General features: G+C 48.8%; 1 long non-coding RNA gene across 1 annotated transcript; it reads right to left on the bottom strand.

Moving 5' to 3' along the window:
* Nucleotides 1–4479: 4479 nt before the first annotated feature.
* LOC139437757 (uncharacterized) lies at nucleotides 4480–5993 on the bottom strand. Its single transcript, XR_011647664.1, has 2 exons — nucleotides 5445–5993; nucleotides 4480–5028 (listed from the first exon to the last, which is right to left on the bottom strand). It is a non-coding gene; the product is annotated as an uncharacterized lncRNA (long non-coding RNA).
* Nucleotides 5994–23986: the final 17993 nt, after the last annotated feature.

The following is a 23986-nucleotide window of genomic DNA, read 5'->3' as shown; positions in this document are numbered from 1 at the left end:
CACATAAAAACTAAATAAAAACAATTTTTAACTTCAGGAGGAAAAATTAGCAAGAAAAGGAAAATAACATACTTATGGTTTGGCTGTGAATAGTGTTTTTATATTTATGCTAAAGTAAATATTGAATGTTGTTATAACCAAAATTATGTTTTAATTATAATGGGGAAATGGCAGGCTGGGTTGGGCAGGAATGTGTGTGTGTGTGTTTATGCAGGGACAGGAGATTTGGTGAGATAGAGATACATCCTCCTCTTCCATAATGGGAAATAAATAAATGCTTAAAATAAGGGTCTTTAAGAAACGCCTATCACTGAAAAATTAGGAAGTAGTAATGGAGGCCTGTTATTTAGCAGTAAGAAGGTGAAGAATCAGTGGAAAAGAATTGAGGTGACTACTTCTAATGAATGGGACTGGTGGCAGGTGTGGGGACTATTGTGTTGGTTTTTTTTTCTTTTAATATATTTTTTATTTTTTATCTTTTAAAAAGTTACTAAGATTACACAAAATGTTACACAAAACAATTTAAGGGATTCCCATATGTCCCACTCCCCACACCTCCTACCCTTCCCCACATGGGCAACTTCTTTCATTAGTGTGGAACATTGATTGCAATTGATGAGCACACGTGGAGCCTTGCCACTAAGCATGGATTATAGTTTATACTCTCTCCCACTCAACTCTGCAGGTTACGGCAAGAAATATAATGGCCTCTGATCTGTCACTGCAATGTCATTCAGGACAATTCCAAGTCCCTATTGTGCTTCTTATAAGGCCTTGCAGAACTGCCTCTTTGTGCATGAAAAACTTTGATTAAAGAAATGTGATCAAGGAGAGACGGAGGGCCAGGAGGAGGCAGAAAAGAACAAGAGACACTGCTTAGAAGAGTCTGGTAGTCCGGGCTCTGATGTATGTTGGGCGAGTTATTTAATTTCTCTGATTTTCCTCTCGGAAAATTGGGATATAGTACATACATCACAGTGCTCTTTTTGTCTCTGATATGTAGCAACTGTTATGATTGGAATTACAGAACAATCCGTCAAAGGATTAACTCGTGGGTCTGGTTTCCTCGTCAGGACAGTCTGGATGGAAAATCACCAGCCTCATTAAGCTGCTGGAAGAGCAAAGGAGGTTAAACCTCATGATCACACGTCCCACATAGTACCCACCAGCAACGTTCACATGTGTTGAGGGTTTACTTGATGTAGGTCTCTAAACTCAATGCTTCACGTGGGATTAGAGGCAGAACGTTCTTTTTTTAGAAGATGTATTTATTTGCATTATTATTATTATTTTATCTCTCCCCCTCACCCAGATGGTTCTCTTATCTGTCTGCTCATTGTTTGCTCACCTTCTTCTCCAGGAGGCACTGGGAACCGAACCCGGGACTTCCCACATGGGAGGTGAGTGCCCAATGGCCTGAACCACATCTGCTCCCCACAGGCTGTGGCATCTGCTGGCTTGTGGCATCTGCTTCTTGTGGGGGGTGTGGCATCTGCTCATCTTCATTAGGAGGCACGGGGACCCAAACCCAGGACCTCCCATGTGGTAGGCAGGTACCCAACTGGTTGAGCCACATCCACTTCCCAAGTCCAAATAATTTTGATCATTCTTTACGGGTAAACTTTTCAACTGGAGTTCATATATCCTGAGGGAAATATGCAACATTCTACAAGGGTATATGTAAGGTCATAGGATAAAAATGGTTCAAAATCTAAGAGCATTCATTTGATCTAAGACATATAGAGAAATGTTTAAGAAATTAAACGGATAAGGAATTTATCATAGTCATGCTACAGAGTAGAAAAAATATTCTCATTTTAAGATAAAATGTGAAACTTTGAAGGAATTTCATGCTAAGGGCAAGCTCTTGCAGGCGAGCATCTCATGCTCCTTATGTTACACAGAAAGTTCTCATTGTTGGAGTGTAGTGGATCCTGGGGACCACTTAAAATGAACCAAATATTTCATAGTAAACTAGTAGAGGAAAGAGTGGATTTATATTGAAAATTAAACTAAAATATGAGAAATTAATTTATCTTGGGGTTAGCAGAAGTTAAGTTATAATTGCAATCATGCAGTATTTCTTTAAAAAACAAATGATTTAGGTTTTAGGAAAATTCTTGGCACCTTACACAATGCCAAACCTGTGGCATGAGACATAATCTTTCCTTCTTTTTTGACTTTCACATAAAGAAGCTTGTGTCTGCAAACCTTTCCCAGGGTTCCATCAATGTCCTCAAGGGAGTTAAATTTGTTATTTAAAAATTCTCTTTGAATTAGCACAGAAGTAAAAAACCTTGTCAGTTTTCTCTGTAATTGTTAGGAATCTGTCATTTCCTCAGGGCTTAGGGATCTGTCATTTCCTCGGGGCTTTGCATGAGTTTCAGTGATTATCTCATACCATTTTCATTGATTTCATAAAATCCTGCCTTTTACTTTCAAAAGATTTTCCGATTGTCTTTGCATCATTTTGTCAGATATTCACAACAACTACCAATCAAACCATCAGGCGGAGAGTGACTGAAAATGATGCTGTGGTGACTTGGAGTTGTCACCCCAGCAAACCCTGTTGCTCAACTTAGTCCTTTCCTGTGGGGGTGAACCCATTGTAAATAGGACCTTTGATGGAGTTACTTCAATTAAGATACGGCTCATCTGAATCAGGATGGAGAAGGCCACAGAGAGAGAGGCCAGGGGAGGCAGCCAGAAGTTGAACGTTAATGGAACCCACAAGAGAAAGGAGTGGGCGCCGCCATGTGCATTGCCATACAACAAGAAAAATCAAGGAACCGTAAGGATTGTCGGCAGCCAGTCCCAGGATGCCACAGTCTTCAGGGGGAAAGCTTCACCTTGCAGTTGCCTCTTTTGGACGTCTCCAAGCCTCAAAACTGCAAGCCAATCAATTCTGGTTGTTTAAGCCATCCTATTGTACGGTATTTGTTTTGGTAGCTAGGAAACTAAACCAGAAGCTGATGTAGTGGGTGGGATATAGCGATGGATGGTAGGGTCAAGCAGGAGGCTAATTTTATAAGCGCTCAATTCATTGAAGAGTATTTTCACATTATGATGACATTTTCTTCCCTAGGTAGTCTTATAACCTGCAGGGACTCAGATGGAAACACTTATATAATGAAAAGCCAAGGACAGACATTTTTGCCACTAAGAATGCTTTGGTGGGAAAGATGGCAGAGCACTCTGCAGCATAGAACTTTAGGAAACTGACCATTTGCTCATGGACTATAGCGAAATAAGGTGTTTCTTAGGGAAAATGCTGACTTTACTTGTACCACTCCAGCTCTCTTTTGTGTTGAGGTGGAATGACCAATTACATGGGTGAGAATCCTGATTAGACCCTTTAATCAAGACCTCTTTATCAAATGACATCAAGATTCCTACTGCTCAACTGGTTTCCAAACATAAGGCTCTATCCTCACTCATCAACAAAGAATAACAACGTTCCAGGGTCTCTTTACAGAATGTTATGTTGAACTATCTGCCATCCAGCATCTATCAAAGGTGACATTTATGAAAGATTATCTGAAGAATATGGAATTTGTCCATTTCTTCCAGTTAAAAATTTTTTAAATTTAAATCTCTGTAAAACAGGGGTGCTGGTTGTGGTCTAAGCTGTAACTGCCGTTGCAGTTTAGACATGTCTAAGCAAATTTGGTAAACTGGTGAACCATGCCCTCTAGAAGTCTATTTGCATAAAGGACCAAAAAGCCTCCCAGGAAATAACCCCAGGGGAAAAAAAGAGACAGGTCTGATCTAGTAACAGAGCTTGGTGTTGAAGAGGGAAAGAGTATTTCTGAATACAATTTGTTGAAGGGGAGAAATGATGTTGTGTTTTTGTTCCCTGCTCTTCCTGGGCCTGAAAAAAGGAAGAGGGGAAACTTCATGTGAAAATCAGAAGGGTTGTTTTCATCAAAAACTTGGTCAATATCTGGACACGGGACTGCTACTTGGTGGACGTCTAACAGAACGTAATGTAAGTGGAGAGAAACGCATTCTCTCTTTTTCAGCTGAGAACACACGTGGTTTGCTGAGGGCTTCTGACAACTGCTTCTCACTCTGAACTCTAAGAGCTCCAGCACCCTTTGCCAAGCTGATTCCCAAAGGCTGGCGATGCCCAGCCTGGCCGTGATGCTGAGCAGACCCGGTGCTTCCGTGTGCAGAAAAGGCAGCCGACCTGAGCCTTGGCACCGCCTGTTCCCAGCAGAGGCGGCAGTGCCCGGTAGATGCCACGGGGTAGAGCAGCTACCTGGACTGCTCCGTGAACACGTGCGAGATACACCCTGCATTCTTCCAGAAATAATTGCTGAGAGACTGCCGAGAACTGGAAGTCTTTGCATCAGCAGGTCTGGGCAAGAGCCAGCAAATCGTGTGTCACCCATGGCTGCTGTGACCTCCTTGGCCAGGAGCACCTGCCTCTCGGCCTGAGGGCTTCTTCTGCGGGCTGGAGCCTGCTCTGCCCTCGTGGGAGCCTTCTGGAAGGGCCAGGAATTCATGCTTCCCAGCAGCATCCCTCAACCAGTGACTGATGGGCTGGGGTAGCTGAATGCCCCAGCTCCCTCCCACTTAGGGCAGCATATCCCAGAATCCCCCAGTGAAGGTAGGCGCTATTTTCCCTCAGCAGTAACTAGCTTGATAATGCAGCTTTTTTTTAATTACATGGTTTTTTCAACGTATGCCTTTTTTTTTAAGATTTATTATTTATTTGTTTATTTCTCTCCCCTTCACCCACCCCACCCCAGTTGTCTGCTCTCTCTGTCCATTCGCTGTGTGTTCTTCTGCGACCGCTTCTATCCTTATCAGCGGCACAGGGAATGTGTGTTTCTTTTTGTTGCGTCATCTTGTTGTGTCAGCTCTCCACGTGTGTGGCGCCATTCCTGGGCAGGCTGCACTTTCTTTCGCGCTGGGCGGCTCTCCTTACAGGGTACACTCCTTGCGCGTGGGGCTCCCCTACGCGGGGGACACCCCTGCATGGCAGGGCACTCCTTGCGTGCATCAGCACTGCACGTGGGCCAGCTGCACACGGGTCAAGGAGACCCGGGGTTTGAACCACGGACCTCCCATGTGGCAGACGGACACCCTAACCACTGGGCCAAGTCCGCTTCCCATTGCAGCTTTTTGGGGATTCTTTTCCTTCCCTGTCTTACTTGCCCACTTCCCTACCAGTGTATTCTGAGGTCATATCTCCCCCACCTCCAATAACTGAATTTAAACGCTTTCCTCCAGATCTCACTCAGCCACTCTCACCCCCACCCCTTGGCCCTCAGCACCGCCTCCGGGGGGTCTGAGGAGCACAGGTTGACAACGGTTTTGGACAGGGCCCAGCAGGCTGTGCAGGGAGCCTCAGAGGTGCCCACCACCCAGGAGAGAGGACATCTCACTCCCCCCCAGCCCGAGGGCCCCCCCAGCCGAGGGCTGCCCCCTCAATTTACCTCTTCCCCGTGCTGACATGTAGCCTCGGGGCAGCCGCCACCCTGGTCACCTGTTAGCGCTTCAGGTCCGTCTGGGCCCTCTTCTGGCCCACCTGGTATGTCCCCCTGGGAACCTGGGAGGAGCGAGGCTGGTTCAGAAGAGAGACTGAGGGAGGCAAGGGATTTGGGGGGCTGGCTGGGTAAGGAAGAGCCGAGCGGCGCTGGCGCTGCCTTGTGCCTGGAAGCTCTGGTTCCAAGCTCGGATGTGAACGGATCCTCCTGGGCCACTGTTTGTCTCATAAGGAAGCCGCCCTGACCCAGCCAGTTAAAAGTCCAGGCCCCTCGGCTCATTACTGCCAAACCCAGAACTAAAGAGGTGAAAGCTGGCAGCCCTGGGCTGCCTTCAACTTGGCAACTGCCCTTCGGGGTCTGTGTCTCCAAGTCCCCAGTCTCAATGGGGCTGTGTTTTCAATCCCGGGGCAACAAAGCCCAGCCTCTCTCTCCTGGGCCTGAGCTCTCATTCTCCTCTTTCTCTGGGGGATTAAGAGCTGCTCCCTTGTTTGGGTGTCACTCTCCCTTTGAACTGCTGTGGCTTCATCTGGTTGCAGGCCCAGCTTCCTGCCAGGAAGTGGACTCACTTCTGATTCGTTGTCGCTCTCTGGCAGGAGGACACGGAGGGGGAGGGAGTCCCTTCTCCCCAGGCACCACCGTCTCCCCCTCCCTCCCCCTCACTCTCTCCAGCCTGAGTCCCTGAAATAGCACCCACCTGCCTTTTCTGCAAGTGGGGACTTGAAATATAGGGGTCCCCATGCCTGCTCGCCCTGGGGGGGCATGAAGGCAAGGGAGACAGACGGGGCAAAGGCTGGATGTGAGCTTAGCTGCCGTGGCCCAGCAGCCCTGCTCTGAGCAAGAGTTAGGGTCTGAGCTCGAGGGACTCTTTCAGGGGCAGAAGCCCTGGATTCACACTCTCTTCTTGAAAGCTCCAGAAAAATGGGGGAGAGGACCGTTTCCATTCTAGATGCTAAACTAAACTGCAAAAAGGTCTCTTGAATGCAAATCTAGGGCTATTTCCACCACATCAATTTTTAAAGATGTAGTTTTACCTTTATTTGCAATGGGCAGAATTATAGATACAGGCCTGGGGTGGTGTGTGTGCACACATGTGCCTAGTGTAAGGAGAACGGAGGGCAGTTGATTTTAGGCACTTTGTCATCCAGCCTGGAGAAAGGTTCTTCCTGGACGGGAAGCTGTTGCCCTACTCTAGGAAAGATCCGGAGAAATATGAAAGTATAGTTGGGTTGGCATCATTCCCAGTGTACGGAAAGCAATTTCCCCGTGGCCTTCAAAATCACTTTAAAAAAAAAAATTAATAGCAGAGGGTGAGTTGTGGTGGTATGAATCTGTGCAGTGACCTCATGTTTCTGGAAGTCCTCATCTGGGGCCGGTCAGCCCAGAGTAGTTCCTGGAGAGCTGTCAGGGAAGAGAGGCCAGAGCGAGGTGGTGATCTTGGCCAGGGAAAGGGACACGGTCTCTGGATCAGGACAGGCATTTCTTTTCTTGTTTGTTTTGTTTTCTAATGTGCCATCCTCCTGCAGTACCAGATAAAGAGAAAATAACGCTCCGAAAGTGGGGGTGAAAGGTCCACGGAGCACGGAGATTAAACCAGATTGGGGCCTGGTGTGGGGGGAGGGAGAGAGAGACACACACACACAGACAGAGGGAGAGAAGAGAGACAGAGGGAGAGACGGAGAAAGGGGAGAGACAGAGAGAGGGAGGGAGAGAAAGAGGAGGGCGGTGGGGGTGGAAAGCAGCTCGCACCAGCGCAGGGAAGAGCGCACCATTAGCTGACGGCCTCAGCCTGCGGGTGGAGAAAGGCGGCTTGAGTGTTAGGGGCAAAAGGGCTGACAGGAGCCGAGCGGTCAAGTGACAGAGGGAAGGGAGAGCCGGTGAGTGGGGCCTGCAAGCACCGCAGCGCCCCGTGTGCCTGGCTGTGGGCCCCCAAGGGTGCGGGCCCGGCTCCCGTTGCTGCTGTCCTGACAAAGCCAGGGCTGTGCTCCTGGCAGGGCTGGGCCTCCCCGTGCCTGAGGTCCTGGCTGGGGCCACCGAGCCTCCCGTCCCCGGCCAGGGACCCTGGATTTGTCTCAGCGCCAAGACCTAATGAGGAGCTCATTTGAATCCATGCAAAGTACCAGGGAGCAAGGAGACATGCTAATTAAAGTGATTGCTGTCCTTTAATTAAGCAATAATTCTCCCAAAGAGGGCATTATCATGCAAATAGAGCCCTCTCGGGTGAGGTAAGGGCTTTGGGCAACAGCTGAGGTCTGTTAATAGGGTCCCCCAGCATTGGAGGGCAGAGATCCCGAATGCCCCATTGAGCTGGGTGACAGGGCAAGGGAAACAATCATTCCGCATGGCGCGGCCCTTTGTCTCTCGGGGCTTGGCTGCGGAGCGGTGGGAGGCAGGGACCCTGCACCCCTGCCGCTCCTTCCCCTCCTCTCCTCCCGCTGCTTTCTCTCCAAGAGACGCTTTCAGAGCTGTGTGGGGTGGAGAAGTCTGGAGGACAATGTCTGGTTTGGCCCTTCAGACGAGCTATGGAGCTACGGCCCAATTATCACGGCTTCTGCACAGAAGGGTTGGGAAGTTCTCAAACAAGAAGACACTGGGAGAGGATGGGTGCCCGGGAGCCACGGTGAAGTCATGCAAAGAGCCCCGAAGCCGGTCGTCCCTTCCGGGTGCCCGGGAGCCACGGTGAAGTCATGCAAAGAGCCCCGAAGCCGGTCGTCCCTTCCGGGTGCCCGGGAGCCACGGTGAAGTCATGCAAAGAGCCCCGAAGCCGGTCGTCCTTCCCGGTGACCGTGGGGGAGTCACTTGCCCTCCCCCACCTGTTTCCTCCTCTTGAGCCTCGGTGGCTAATCACTTCCCAAACAGCCATCCTGCAGGTGGCCAGTGGGAAGGTACCACGGCAGGAGCTGGTGCCTCCCCGGGTGCTTCTCAGCCTGGGGCAAACTGGCCCCTAGGAGCTGGCCAGGAAAATCCAATTTTCAATATTTGCTAAATATGGCAACCCTGCCCCAGGGGGCATTTGACAATGTTTAGGGACATTTTGTGTTGTCACAACAGGGTGGGGAGGCGGTGCTCCTGGGTACTGGGAAGAGGCCGTTGAGCACAGGACAAGGCACAGAACAATCTCCCTCCCCCTCCTGACCCCTAACATATCCAGAGTGCTAAGCCACAGGGTGTTCAATAAACTGGCGTGGAAGCAAAAACAAGGGAGGAGAGGGCTCGTTTCCAGGCTGGTGGACAGAGCGGGAGCATAGCACATGGTTCCCAAGGGCCTCTGAGGCCTGCTCTTCAGGGTCTCTCTTTTCTCCAAAGGAAAACTTCGGACAATACCTGTTTCTTGAATAACTGAACGAACAGAACAAGGCTGAGTGATACAGGTGATACAGGTCAATGCTGGGAGTCCCACCAGGACCAAAGAACACACTGCGCAGGTCTAAACTGGTTGTGACCAGAGAGCAGCCCGCACTGATGGAAGAGGCCCAGGAGCCAGCCTCAGGGACAGGGGGGAGCAGTTGGGAGCAGGTGTCAATGCCTCTTGGACTGTGGAACTTAGAGCATTAGAGGAAACTATATTCTACCTTTACCTGTAACAACAAGAGGATCAGCCTGGCTAACGCTGGCACTGAGCTTGCGGCTTCATTTTCCCAACAGCCTAGGAGGTAGATACTTTTTTCTGAAGAAGCAGTTTTACTGAGATACATTCACACACCATGAAATTCACCCAAAGTATATAATCATGGCTCCCTGTCTAATCACATATCTGCATTCTTCACCACACCCAATTTTAGAACACATTCGTTTCTCTGAATAGAAAAACCCCACACCCTTTAAACTCCCCTCTCATGGACACTTGGCACTGGAGTGGTACCTTTGTTACAACTGATGAAAGAATTTCAGATATTATTTTTAGCTATAGTTCCTAGTTTGCATTAGCTGTATTTTTTCCCACATGCCACCCTCTGATTAACACCTCGTAATAGTGACGTACATTTGTTCTAGTTCATGAAAGAACATTCTTATATCTGTACTATTGTTACCAGATTCTATCTAGGTTCTTTGACTATGCTAGAGAAATGAATTTCAAGAGCACGTCAGGTAAGTTAGGCCAGTAATTTATTCAGGTAGGGAGGGAAGAGAAATGGGAGAAAACAACAGAAAAAAACAGAGCAGGGGTCCCAGGCAGGGAGGAAGGGGATGAAGAGGGCTAATTTACAAGCTACAATTCCCCGTTTTAGATTATAAGTCCCAGGGTTACTTGCGTGGCCACGTGGCAGAGGAAAAGTGGCGACAGTGGGGCACAGAGGGCAGGACAGGACAGGTCGGCAGCCAAGAGAGAAAGAGAGCTCAAGCCTGTGGTTTGCTTTTAAATTGCTAATTATCCCACCCCTTGCTAATGGAAGGGGAGGGGGCTCCAGCTGTTAGCTGTTTGGATTGATTACCCCACCTGTCATTTCCTCAGGGAGCACCCAATGATAAAGTGTCTAGAGAACATCCGGGACTTTTCCTTGTTCCCAGGAAGAAGTCTTGGTTCTAGGTAGCAGAACCCGGGGGTGGGGTTCCTCCAGCAGCCCTCTTGGGGGTTCCAGATGTCCACGTGGACTCTGCCGGGTTCCAGATCCATCTATTCCCTATCTGACTAGCCTGCTTCACTATTAGCCAGAGTTATCGTTCACAACCAGATTCTCTGCCATAGTCGCATGTTTCATCCTCTAGCTTTCTTTCTAGGGAAATACAGGATCCTAACCTTGCCCTGTCAACCCCAATCACAGCCATAATTCAGCACTGCCAGTTACAGTCATGTGCGCCCATCACCTCAGTCCATTTCCAAACCTTTCCAATCAACCAAATCTAAAACCCTGCACAAATTAAGCATCAGCTCCCCGTTCTCTTCCTTCATTCAAGGTAGGTGCTTTTTCAGTTCTCATTTTGCAGGAAAGGAAATGGAGGCACGGAGAAGTTAAACGGCTTGCCCCAGGCCACGTACCTAGTAAGAACTGGGGTTTCAGCGAGGCCAGCACGGCTGGGACCCACGTCTACTGGGTGATTCTTCTCAGGGGTCCTGGCTCTAGCTCTAGCCTGTCTTGCTTCGTGGAAGGGAGGTCCTCGGCCAAGTGCCCCTGTGCCTGTGGAGGCGGCCGAGCTGTGTCTGCATTTGGGGCACCCATCACGTGGTTCTCGGGTCCCCAGTCCGAGAGCTAATGGGGAAGCCGAGGCAGAAGGGCCGCCGCCACCCGAGAGGTCCATCTGCCCAAGGTGGGCTCCTTCCCCCCACCGCCTCAGGCAGGCTTGCCAACCTCAGGAGCTGAGGTGGGGGTGGTTTGGTGCTTCTAGAACCGGCTTCCTCGAGGCCCATGTCCCGGGCAGGGAGAGGCAAAGGCGAAACGTCAACAAGCCAGGCATTCCAGCGAGGGGGCAAACCAAGCCTCTTGCTCCCAGAAACCTTGGACCCCTTTCAACTTTGTGATCACTCGCTGCAAAATAAATGTTTTGTGTTACAAGGAGAGGGCGATAGTATCTCGTCAGCCCTACTAGGGTAGCTCTGCCTCTGCCAACCTCTCACTCCATTCTTGGCAGGGGAAAGGAGCGTGGAGAAAAACAGGACCGGGTTCTGTTTGCAAAACATTTACATCAGTCAAAAAACAACACAAAACCAAAAAAAAAAAAAAAGCCTCCCCAAACTTGCCAGACTTGTGAATATTAAATAAACCCTGACGCAGGGAGATGTATCCCGCGCTCTGCCTTGCCGACGGGCTGGGGGAACAGGCAGGGTTGGGTTACTTTGGAAGTGACAGCTCTAACATTCTGCAGGCTTCTGAGCGCTGCCCTGGCTCTTTCCGAACAAAGAACAATCCCCACAAACGCCCAAGGCTTGCAATGCCTGGGGAGTCTGCTTACAGCACCGCAGGCTCAGGCCCTCTCCTTGGTCAGGAGGGCCTCGGTGACATCATCCATTTGAATCACCTCCCACCTCCAGATGGGGCTGAGCAGTCTCCCGCCACCGGGTTTAGAGAGAACAGGGCCCAAGTCTGGGGCCCTTAAGAGTGAGCTCCCTAAGGACCAGTCCCGTTTTTTCCATTGCAGAATTTATAAGGGAGTTTGAAACGAGAGCAGAGCGTTGCTTGGCCAGGAACAAAGATTTTCAGTGTGTTTCAGTCTCTAACCTAAGGCACCATATACAAGCCAGGCTGCCCCCCTCCCCAGCGCTAGCACGTCCCAAAGTGAAACAGCTGGTCCAAGAAAAGGAGCTGGGAGAGTGTAGCTGTCACTTGAGCTAACTGCGAGCAAGGCACTCTTTCAATCTGCACAACAATCTATTATTACCTCCAGGTACAGAAAGGAAATGTCTTATTTTCCTTACTCTTGAGTCAGGCCAGTCTCCCACCCTATCCTTGGCCTTTCCTTTTATTTCTTTTTGGATGTCCAGGTTTTTCTGTCCATTCTGCACGTGAGCAATAGTTTCCATTAACTTCAGAATGGCCTGACCAGCCCTTTCTGTGGTCCTCTTGCCAAGAACTGTTTCTTTCTCTATCTTTAAATCCAAGACCTCAGCCCACCTGCTTATTTATGTGCTGCTTTGCATAATCGTTTGGAAGCACAGTTTTTAAAAAAAGATTTTTAAAATTTGTTTATTTCTCCCCATCCCCTTGTTGTTCATGCTTGCTGTGTGCTGTGTCTTTAGGAGGCACTAGGAACTGAACCCTGGACCTCCGATGTGGGAGGGAGGGAGGTGCCTAATCACTTGAGCCACCTCCATTCCCTGCTTTGTTGTGTCTCTCATTATGTTTTTTCTTCCTGTGTCTCTTCTTGGGTCATCTTCTTGCAACAGTTTGCCACGCCTGCCCTTTGCATCAGCTCGCTGTCTTGCTCCTCTTTCTTTAGGAGGCACTGGGAACCTCTGCTCCCTGCTTTGTTGTGTCTCTCATTATGCTTTTCTTCTTGTGTCTCTTGTTGCCTCATCTTGTTCTGTCAGCTTGCCATGCCTGCCCATCACGTCAGCTCACTATCTTCTTTAGGAGGCACTGGGAACTGAATCACGGACCTCCCGTGTGGTTGGTGGGAGCTTAGTCACCTGAGTCATATCCGCTTCCCTCAGAGGCACATTTGAAAGGCTCTGTGGCACAACGGTTAGGTATGCAGGCTCTGAAGCTCGATGGCATAAGTGCGTGTCCCCCTTTCCCTCTTGCTAGCTGTGCCACCTTGGACAAGTCGCTCAACCTCTGAGGCTTGGTTTCCTCATCTCTAAAGTAGGAATAGTGATATCTGTATCACAGAAATATTAGCTGAGTGCTTATGGAAACAGCTAAAGGTTGGGCCTGGCTCTTAAAAACTACTCCCCAAGCGTGCATCTTATCTCATCCAGTAGACTAAGTATCTCAAGGGTGGAGGTGATATTATATCCTTCTACAGGTGCCAAGCTGGTGACAAACAAAGAGAAAGGAGCTTGATAAACATACAAAAAAAAAAAAAGTTGGGGGAGGATATAGACTGATCCCTTCTCAGGAAAACTGTAAAATAAAAGGCAAACTCCAAGAACTGTAGAGATGTTACATTTTGCTTGGCAATGTTTTGCACATGATAGGTGCTTAATCAATGCGACTGAGTAACTTTATTATACTTAAGAATCTGTAGCAGGGAAGCGGACTTGGCCCAGTGGTTAGGGCGTCCGTCTACCACATGGGAGGTCCGTGGTTCAAACCCCGGGCCTCCTTGACCCATATGGAGCTGGCCCATGTGCAGTGCTGATGCACGCAAGGAGTGCCCTGCCACGCAGAGGTGTCCCCCCCATAGGGGAGCCCCACGTACAAGGAGTGCGCCCCGTAAGGAGAGCCGCCCAGTGCTAAAGAAAGTGCAGCCTCCCCAGGAGTGGCGCCGCCCACACGGAGAGCTGACACAACAAGATGGCGCAACAAAAAGAGACACAGATTCCCGTGCCGCTGACAACAACAGAAGCAGACAAAGAAGAACATGCAGCAAATAGACACAGAGAACAGACAACCAGGGAGGGGGAAGGGGAGAGAAATAAAAAAATAAATCTTTAAAAAAAAATAATCTGTAGTAAATCAATTGAACTTGAGGACTATGGCATCTGCAGCACTTTTTTATTTTTTATTTTTTTAAAGATTTATTTATTTATTTATTTCCACCTCCCCCCCCCCAGGGTTGTCTGTTCTCTGTGTCTATTTGCTGCGTGTTCTTCTTTGTCTGCTTCTGTTGTTGTCAGCGGCACGGGAATCTGTGTCTCTTTTTGTTGCGTCATCTTGTTGTGTCAGTTCTCCACGTGGGTGGCGCCATTCTTAGGCAGGCAACTGCAGCACTTTAAAGGCAGAGGAAGAAGTAGAGGAAAAGAGCAGAGAAGGAGGAGGCGACCTATTCCAAACTCAGTTTTGCTTTTGGCTCCTAGCTAACTTTAGCACCTTCTGAGCCATTTCACGGGAAGCCCAGGGGTGGAAGAACCCACAGATCCAGCCACCAGAGAAAAACACCAGGCAAAACTGCCAAACTGTGGTAGAAAGAGAGGCTGAAGGACTGCCCAGACGGATAAGAGGGCTCCCAGACAGGAACATTCCAAAGAGGCCCCAAAATGTGTCTTTCATGAGAGGAGCAAAAAGCTAGACTTCTCAGTCTGGAAGGGACCCTGTTGTGTCCTTCTGTTGTCCCCAGCCTCTGATGAGGAGCTGCTACCAGACCAACTCAGCATTTCGGCCTATTCATAAAAATCCATATGGAAGGAAATGAGGCCACAGATATTTCTTGGGGATCTATGTGTGAGGCTCCTCCATGCCACAGGACGTACAACGAGGAGGAAGACAGAGCCCCACAGAGCTTGCAGTTAAGCTAGAGTGTGAAGACCGGGACGTCTACAGTACAGAGAAGCCTTGGAGTGGCCCCTTGAACTAGTGGTGTCTCGGCATCTACGAGGGCTGCAGGCTGCGTGGGCACCATCTTGGGAAGATAAGGACCACAAGAGGGGGTCAAAGCGCCTTGGGATTTCAAAGGAGGAGCTGGTTCTTTTTTTTTTTTTTTAAAGATTTATTTTTATTTATTTCTCTTCCCTCCCTCCCTGCCCCCAGTTGTCTGTTCTCTGTGTCTATTTGCTGCGTCTTCTCTGTCCGCTTTTGTTGTTGTCAGCAACACGGGAATCTGTGTTTCTTTTTGTTGCATCATCTTGCTGTGTCAGCTCTCCGTGTGGGCGGCGCCATTCCTGGGCAGGCTGCACTTTCTTTCCCGCTGGGCAGTTCTCCTTACGGGGCGCACTCCTTGCGCGTGGGGCTCCCCTACGTGGGGGACACCCCTGTGTGGCAGGGCACTCCTTGCGCGCATCAGCACTGCGCATGGGCCAGCTCCACACGGGTCAGGGAGGCCCGGGGTTTGAACCTCGGACCTCCCATGTGGTAGACGGACGCCCTAACCACTGGACCAAGTCCGCTTCCCAGGAGCCGGTTCTTACAGCCAAATCCAACCCAAAGGCTGAGGAGAACGATGCTGCAGGAAGGCTCTTGGGGTTAGCAGTTACTGTCTCACTGGCAGCTTTGAGAGAAGAATTCCACTGGAGTAAGATGAGCAAGGGGGAGCGGACGGCAAGAGGTGCAGGAAGCGGGGGCGGGCAGGGAGATAGAGAAAGCAGGATTGTAAACTACACTTTAATAAGTCTGGCAGGAAAGGGAGGGTGCTTGAAGGGATATCAGGGTCAAAGGAAGTTTACTTCAGGGTGGGAGAGAGCTGAGCACGTGTGAAACCAGGAGAGGAAGCCCCCGGTTGCGAGGAAGAGAGAAGAGACCTGAGCCAAAAAGGTCCCAAGGGGGAAGGAAAGAAACCAATACTTGCAGATAGTTTCCTTGTACAGAAGTAAGGTCCATTCTAGCACAATAAAGACCGAGCGGCATTGGGCTAAACCCGTATCCTCTCCGATCACCCGCCCAGATGGCTTCCTCTCTCCTTCTCACCCAACATGCGCACAGACACACCCACCCACCCGTCCACACACCCACCCACCGGTCCACACACGCCACCATTTACTTGGCTTCCCGGGGATACTTCAGGCTCCTCCGGCTTAGACCACTCCTAGCCCCTAATCACCACGCTCCTGCCATTACTTAACTTCTAGTACTCGGCTTGCGCTGAGTGCCACCCTGCTGAGGACGAGAGACAATTAATCAGCACCGTCTTCAACTTCAGTGCGGCGCCCAGCCAGCTGAAAACACAGAAGAATTTGCGATAAGAGGCTGTGGGATGGGCTTGTGCACGCGGCTCACAGCCCTCAAGGTCAAGGGCGAGAGAGAAGGTTGCAGAGAGGAGCGACCCTTCTCTGAGCCATCCTCAGTGCATGGAGGCGGGGGGCTGGACCTGGTGAACTCACAGGGGCACATCTTGTCCCCCACGGGGAGTCTTGGCTCTTTCCTCCTGGTGGTTAAAGAGAATGATCTCACTTTGGAAGAAAAGGAAAAAAAAAAAAGCCCAAGTGTCCCAATCTTTAGCTTTGGTTTGGTTTATTTGGGGCTTCATTCCCAACACCCCCGTTCCTTCGTCCTACCTGAAGGCCTGCTTCCCACTACCTGCCTGCGCTGGTGTGGGCGAAGGATGGTGAGCGCATTCCACCCTTTAATCAAGGTAGAAGCCCTTGGTGCAGGGGCCCAGGAGACGCAATGTGCTGCAGGGGCTAATTGGCTCAGTGCTGAGCTTTTGACAAATCTACTAAACGGAGGCAACAGAGGGTTGGGATAAGAGGTGGTCTGGAATGCAGGCAGGGGTCTGGGAGGGAAGGGGGCGGGCGGACGGGCTCTTCTCCTGCCACCTCCAAGGCAGGGCCATTCACAGGAGCAGGGGGTGGCTAACCCAGCTCCAGCTGCTCACCATGGAGCTTGCTGACTCGGGGACAAGCAGAGGAAGTGCCCGAGCCTTCCTGGGATCTACCTCTGTATCTGAAAGTCGGCCCCTGGAGATGGATTTCTTTAGATCCAGGGTGGGCGTCATAAAGCTGCTATAGGTTTTGTATACCTTAGATTGAATTAGTGCATGGAAGTCGTCTTTTTTTTTTCTCTTTTTATTGTGATAAAATACATATACTATAAAATTTGCCATTTCACCCATTTGTAAGTGTACAGTTCAGTGGCATTAATTACATTCACGATGTTGTTTTACCATCACCAAAACTTTTTCATCACCCTAAACAGAAACTTGGCACCCATTCAGCAATAATTCCCATTTCCCCTCGCCCCAACCCCTGGTTGCTGCCAATCTACTTTCTGGCTCTATGAACCGACATAATCTAGATATTTCATAGAAGTGGAATCACACAGTGTTTGTCCTTTTGTGTCTGACTTTTTAGCTCAGTGTGATGATTTCAGGTTCATCCGTGTTGTAGTGTGTATCAGAACTTCACTCTTTTTGGCAGCTGCGTGATATTCCATGCTACGGCTAGAGAGCATTTTATCTCTGGACCTTGGGTTGTTTCCTTCCGGCGTTTCTGCTGGTCGAGGATCTCCTTGAGTCCCTGTTTTCAGTTCTTGGGGGTACGCATGCAAATTCTTTTCTCCTGCAGGGTCTTCCTGATTCTTGCACTGGGATAGGTACCATCCCTCCCTGGTCAAGCTTCCCCAGCAGTTAATTTCTAGCCCTCAGAGGACCTGGGTACGTTGGGCCCAGGCTTGGCAGACTCAGGGACCTCTGTCCTATCCCTCTGTTGTTTTGCTCCTCTTAAGACCAGAGTCCTGTGGGTTGGTCTCTGTGTACCCAGAGCCCGCGCCTGGTCTTATCCATGGCATGTGCTCAATAAATATTTGCTGATCTGTGATCGATGTGCAGCATGAGCTTTGCGGATATGGCATCATCATGGAAACCTTTCGAGTCTGAAAACACGCTGAAAAGCACATAACCAGCTTACAATTCTGGAGAAACCTGGAAAAAAATCTTTTTGCCTCTTCATGGCACACCCCTGATGAACTCTGGCAGTCCCTGATGCGAGGAGGCGAGGGACAGGGGGATTGCCAGGCAGAGGGGAATCGCCCTGCGTTAAGTTCTCCGTCCCACCACCCCGTAACCTTCCCTCCCTCGGGTAGCTGGCTCCATCTCCTTTCTCCCTACTGGCTTCAACAGATCAAAATCACTCCCCTTTCCCAGCATAGACATGGATGTCAAACCTCTGTCCAAATGGTTTTGAGGAGACTGGCTCAAAGGGGGAGCCCCCAGCTCCCCTCGGCTGCTGCTACCTCTCCTCACTGCCCAGGCGATGGGTGCTGCTCACAGTTCTGGCTTTTGGTTGATTTCACCCATTTCCCACGGTTCTTTCTCTTGTCTCCTGTCTCTGCCCCCGGATGCCAGAGTTCTGGGCTCTCCCTGCCCAGACCCAGCTGCAGGGCGGCAGGGTCCTCAGGAGGGATTGGGCTGAGGATGCAACAGAGTCAGTGACGCTGAGTTTCTCTTTCTCGCAGGTAATTTGGTATAGTGACCGGAGAGCAGGCTGTAGGAAGCGAGCTAGTTAGGGATCAGGTCAAGAGGGTAGGACGGGGAAGAGAGAAACTGGGATGCACGGGGGCTAGTACGAGGGTGTGACGTTTGTAGGGTTCAGTTCCGAACCATCGTCTTTTAGGAGGGGGTCAGCACTGATGCTATTTATAAGTAATTTAAAATAACCAAGAGAGGAAAAAACCCACTTGGTTAGGTAATGTAAAAGTAAGACTAGTGATAACTCAAAGGAGTTCCTTGTCATTTAATGTATGTATGTATTTTGTAAAGAAGCACTTATATAGTGCTTACTATGTAATCATTACGTAAAGTATTATATATGCATCCAATCGTCCTAATGGCCCTCTGAATTTATGTCATTTGTGGATAAGTATCAAAATGTAGGGCAAATATCATCCATATCACTAATATGGGAAAGACTAGCACAAACCAATCACTCATGTGTCCTCAATCTTTCATTGCTCAAGTAGCATGATAGCTGCTCACAGCTGGAAAAAAAAAGAGAACTTTGGTGTACAGTAGGAGAGTTAGCCATGGTTTTTACTACAGTGATGATGACGATGATAAAAATAATAACGGTAGTTAACTTTAATTGTTTATTATATGCTGGTCTCTGGGCCAAGTATTTTATACACAAAGTTTCACTTAATCCTCACAAGCATTATTAGGTTCTAATTGTTTCGTAGCTGAGAAAACCAAGGCATTGATTATGCCAAGTAATTTGTCAAGTTTTTTTTTTAAGATTTAAAAAAAGTTTGTATTTATTTCTTCCCACCCTGTCATTGTTTGCATTTGCTGTGTCTGTTTGTCTTCCTTGTTTCTTTCAGGAGGCACCGGGAACAGAACCCCGGACCTCTGATGTAGGAGGGAGGTGCCTAATCGTTTGAGCCACTTCTGCTCCCTGCTTTGTTGTGTCTCTCATTAAGTTTTTCTTCTTGTGTCTTTTGTTGTGTCATCTTGTTGTGTCAGCTTGCCATGCCTGCCTGTCATGCCAGCTTACTGTCTTCTTTAGGAGGTACTGGGACCCTAACCACAGACCTCCCATGTGGTAGGCGGGAGCTCAATCGCCGAGCCACATCTGCTTCCCGCAAGTTTGTTTTAAAAGCCTCCTTTGCTGTCACTACTCACAGTTGATAATAAGCTGTGGTTGTTGAGAGCAAGATGATGAATGAAAAGAGCCATCTAGGTGGCGGACTTGGCCCAGTGGATAGGGTGTCCGTCTACCACATGGGAGGTCCGCGGTTCAAATCCCGGGCCTGCTTGACCCGTGTGGAGCTGGCCCATGCGCAGTGCTGATACGCGCAAGGAGTGCCGCGCCACGTAGGAGTATCCCCACGTAAGGGAGCCCCACGCGCAAGGAGTGCGCCTCATAAGGAGAGCCACCCAGTGCGAAAGAAAGTGCAGCCTGCCCAGGAATGGCACCGCACACACGGAGAGCTGACACAGCAAGAGGACGCAACAAAAAGAAACACAGATTCCCATGCCGCTGACGACAACAAAAGCGGACAAAGAAGACACAGCAAATAGACACAGAGAACAGAGAACAGACAACGGGGAGGGGGGGAGGGGAAGGGAGAGAGAAATAAATTAAAAAAAAGAGCCATCTAGTACGGAGCGTCTACCTGCATCAGTGCTATACGAGGTGCTTCCTACGCATTGCCCTGGCTCCTCAAAAGGCCATGGCACCTCTGCTTCGTTTACGTGTGTTTCACTGATGAGGACACTTGCCCACGTTTGTACAGCGTACAGACGACAGAACCAGGCGGAAGACCTCGGGCTGCTCCAGCTACCGCCTGGCTGGCGCTGCCTCGGGCGTGAGTTGTCCTGATGGGACGTAAAACCAAATCCTTCAAGCTGCAGCTAAAGACGTTTATGGAAACCTTGTTGCTCCAGCCTCCTCCAGCACTGGTAAAGTTGCCAGAATTTGCTGTAACAATGCCAGCCCCTTAGAGACCTTACCATACCGTAGCTCATTTTTCCTCCTTGAGAGGAAAAAGGGAAATCCTACCAGGAGTCTAAGGGAAGAAGACAGGAAGACAAGGAGCAACCTGGGCATACCTTACCTGGCACAGGTATTCCAGCCTCACATCTGTGCTTTTCCTGTGAGACCATCCAACCTCAAATAACTCATTCGTGAGCCTCTACCCTTTGCAAATAACCCGATCGATCTCCTCGTCATTCTCTTTCAGGCCTTTCTCCCTCAAGGCACAGTCAGGGGCCCTTTCTGCCGCGTGGGACTACGAAACAGAAGGTAGCTTCAGAGGCTGCTCAGGGCTGGGCCCCCTTAGGGACCTGTTTTTCCCTTTTCCTGTAAAATGATCTCCACATTCCTCATCCGTGCAAAGAAGATCAGTCATTTTCTCCTGACCTGTTGTGTGGGTAAATTAATCTGGCGTCACAAACCCAGTAGCAGAGTGAGGTGATCTGTGTGTAATAGGTTTAGGCAGCGAGTCTCCGGGAGCTTAGCCTGCTCAGCATATAAAAAAGACCATGGAAATCCCTCTCTCCGTGAAATCCTCTTGCAAACAACTCAGGAAATGCACGAGACAGTGGGGGTACAGTCGAGCAGTTGGGATTTATTTTCGAAGGAAAAAAATATATTGCAGAGGAAAACTGATGATTAGCTGCTTAGCCTCATCAGGAGAGGTAGCCCACAGTCAATGGGACAGGAGATGCCACAGACCAGAGGGGCCGGGTGTGTTAATGACATGCCAATATGAAATTACATCATAAATAATCAGAGCTTCCTGCATATTTAATGGAAACTTTGTTGTATAACTTTGGAACTCATCCAAATAGAGACAAGGGACTTCTGTTATTGTTTAGCCCTCTGGGTCTAGCTTACTGGAGGGTTTCGTTGTTTTTGTGAACTTTGGAACCTTTAGCAAAGAATTGAAAGAAAGACCCCAATCAACTGACTTTTCGATGGTCATTTTTTGCTTGAAAAAGATTAATGTTTTTTTTTTTCTTATGTAAAAAGAGCAAATAAAATCAACCAAGAGCAAAACATGTGAAATCCCTGTTTGGTTTCGAAAGATTTTAACAGATTGATTCTGTTTGGTGTTGCCAAGAGCGACACTTCTTGACATTTGCCACATCTATCAGATGCTGTCTAGCCCAAGAATATTTGAGGGGCTCTCACAAGGTTAGTTTGAGCTGGTACCAAATCCAAACAGTAAGACTGGGGTTTCTACTTGATACAGGGATCTGTAATTAATGTTCCATAAACCATATGACACAAACATAAGGATTAATTTCTTTCATTTAATTATTTATTTTTAATTAAAAAAAATTTATTTCTCTTCCCTTCCCCGCTCACCCCCAGTTGTCTGCTCTCTGTGTCCATTCGCTGTGTTCTTCTGTGTCCACTTGTATTCTTGTCAGACGGCACCAGGAATATGTGTTTTTGTTGCATCATCTTGCTGCATCAGCTCTCTGTGTGTGCAGCCCCCTGTGCTTTTCTCATGAGGGGCGGCTCTCCTTACAGGGCGCACTCCTTGCACGTGTGGCTCCCCTACGCAGGGGACACCCCTGCGTGGCACGGCACTCCTTGCGCGCATCAGCATTGCGTGTGGGTCAGCTCACACACGGGTCAGGAGTCCCTGGGTATTGAACCCTGGACCCTCCCATATGGTAGGTGGAAGCTCTATCAGTTGACCTACGTACGCTTCCCTGTAGCTACCATTTATTGAGATCCTACTACGTGTAAGCCACCATGTTAAGGTGCACACATTATCTCATTTACGCCTTGCAAAATAGGCATTATTTTCACATTGAAGTTTTTACTTGTTTTGTATATGTGACACGTTTACGTGGTTCAAAAATCAAAATGAAATAAAAAGCTGTTTATTAAGTCTTATCCTTATACCTGACAACTTTCCACTTTCCAGTCCATAAATAATCACTTTTTAACATGTTCTTTGAATCTTTCCATTGGTTCTTTGTTCAAATATCAGCAAATACAAATATATATATTCTTAATTCTTCCCTCTTGGAAAACAGGGCAGAATACTATACACATTGTTCTGAAATCTTATTTTTTATTTAACAGTTTCCCATAGCAGCTCTTTGAGAGCATTCTTTTCCTTTTCTCAGCTGCATAATATTCCAATGCATGGATGTGCTATAGTTCCTAATGAGGGACACCTGAGCTCTTTCCAGTCTGTTATAAACAACATTGTAGTGAATGGGCTTTTACATCCAACATTCCATGTGAATGCAGGAATATCTGTGGAATAAATTTCCAGAAATGGGGCTGATGGATCAAAGGGTAATTGCATTCAAAATTTTCTCCATGGAACTTATACTGTTTTTCACTCCCATCAGCACTGTGTCAAAGTGCAAGTCAGGCACCACAATCTCCATTTCATGTGTGAGGAAAGTGAGGCATGGAAATCACCAGTTATAAATAGCCAGGCTGGGACTCAAACGTGTGCCCTGCTGCATCCTACTTATTTGGTATTTATCAAATAGTGGTTTGTAGTGTTATTTTATATATACATAAGCTCATCTCCCTAAAGTATAAACTCCATCTGTTCAGAGACTGTCTAGAAAACAGAGGCAAGACTTAAAGCAGGGCAGTGGACGTGGCTCAACTGAAAGAGCATCCACCTACCATATGGAGGGTCCAGGGTTCGATCACCAGGGCCTCCTGACCCGTGTGGTGAGCGGGCCCATGGGCAGTGCTGCTGCGTGCAAGGATTGCTGTGCCACGCACGGGTGTCCCCTGTGTAGGGGAGCCCCACATGCAAGGAATGTGCCCGGCAAGGAGAGCCGCCCTGCATGAAAAAAAAAAAGTGCAGCCTGCCCAGGAGTGGCACCGCACACATGGAGAGCTGACTCAGAAAGATGATGCAACAACAACAAAAAAGAGACGTGGTTTCCCAGTGCTGCCTGATAATGCAAGCGGACGCAGAAGAAAACATATCGATTGGACACAGAGCAGACAACGGTGGTGGGGGGGGAGGGGAGAGAAATTAAAAAAAAAAAAAAAGACTTAAAGCAGTCCAGGTGAGAGTGAGGGAAAGGGGAACTGGGGCAGGAAACATGGAAGGCGTGTGCAAGGGGACGTGTTACCACACTGGTCACTGCTTCACAGCAGGCCAGAGAGACAGAGCTGGTTACCCAGCAGGTGCCCCTGCCTGACCAAGAGGGATGTCTCATAAATTGTAGGGATGTACCATATCTTGGAAGAGTCCACTGGATGGGAAAGGGGAGGAATTTATCTGTTGCCCTCCTCCCATGCTCTTCTCTCACTCCATGGCAAAATGACATCCCCTCACTTTTGATGGTGTCTCTTGGAAGATCCCAAGCTCTGCAGAGTCCAGAAATGGTGGGGGGAGGACAGAGTAGGTTGCTGTGGTAGATGACGGGTGTGAGAGATGGGAAGCCAGAGAGTCTAAGGAGCGCCATAAGTTATATTTGATGCAGTTATTTCCTTATAATTCTTTTTCTCGCCTCCCCCTCCCTGCTGCTGTTTTACTGTCTGTGTCATTCGCTGTGTGATCTTCTGGGTCTGTTTCTTTTTGTCTTCTCTTCTCGTTTTCTCCTCTAGGCTTCACCAGGATTCGATCCTGGGGACCTCCCTTGTGGGAGAGAGATACTCTGTCGCTTGCGCCACCTCAGCTCCTGGTTCCTGTCGCCTCTTGCCTTGACTCTCCCCTGTGTCTCTCTCTTGTGACGTCATCATCTTGCTGTGTCGCTCGCCACAAGGGCCTGCCCCACCTTTACCAGGAGGCCCCAGAGATCAAACCCAGGTCCTCCCATACGGTAGACGGAAGCCCAATCTCTTGAGCCGCATCCGCTGCCTTCCTTATAATTTTTTAATTTTGTATTTTATACTAAAAGGTGTTCAATAAAGTCTTTCTAATTGAAAAATTCATCTGTAGGCATATTAATAAAAGTAAATATTCTCATTGTGGGCAGACAGTAATGTATAGTAGCTACAAGTCCAGCCGTGAGACCCAGGCTAGTATTAGCTCTGATACTGGCTAGCTGTGTGACCTCGGTCAAGGTACTTCATGTCTCTGTGCCTCAGT

Source organism: Dasypus novemcinctus, chromosome 27 (assembly GCF_030445035.2).
Source record: "Dasypus novemcinctus isolate mDasNov1 chromosome 27, mDasNov1.1.hap2, whole genome shotgun sequence".
Taxonomy (NCBI): domain Eukaryota; kingdom Metazoa; phylum Chordata; class Mammalia; order Cingulata; family Dasypodidae; genus Dasypus; species Dasypus novemcinctus.
The sequence above is the reverse complement of the archived record's forward strand: the minus strand, read 5'-3'. Positions and strand labels throughout refer to the sequence as shown.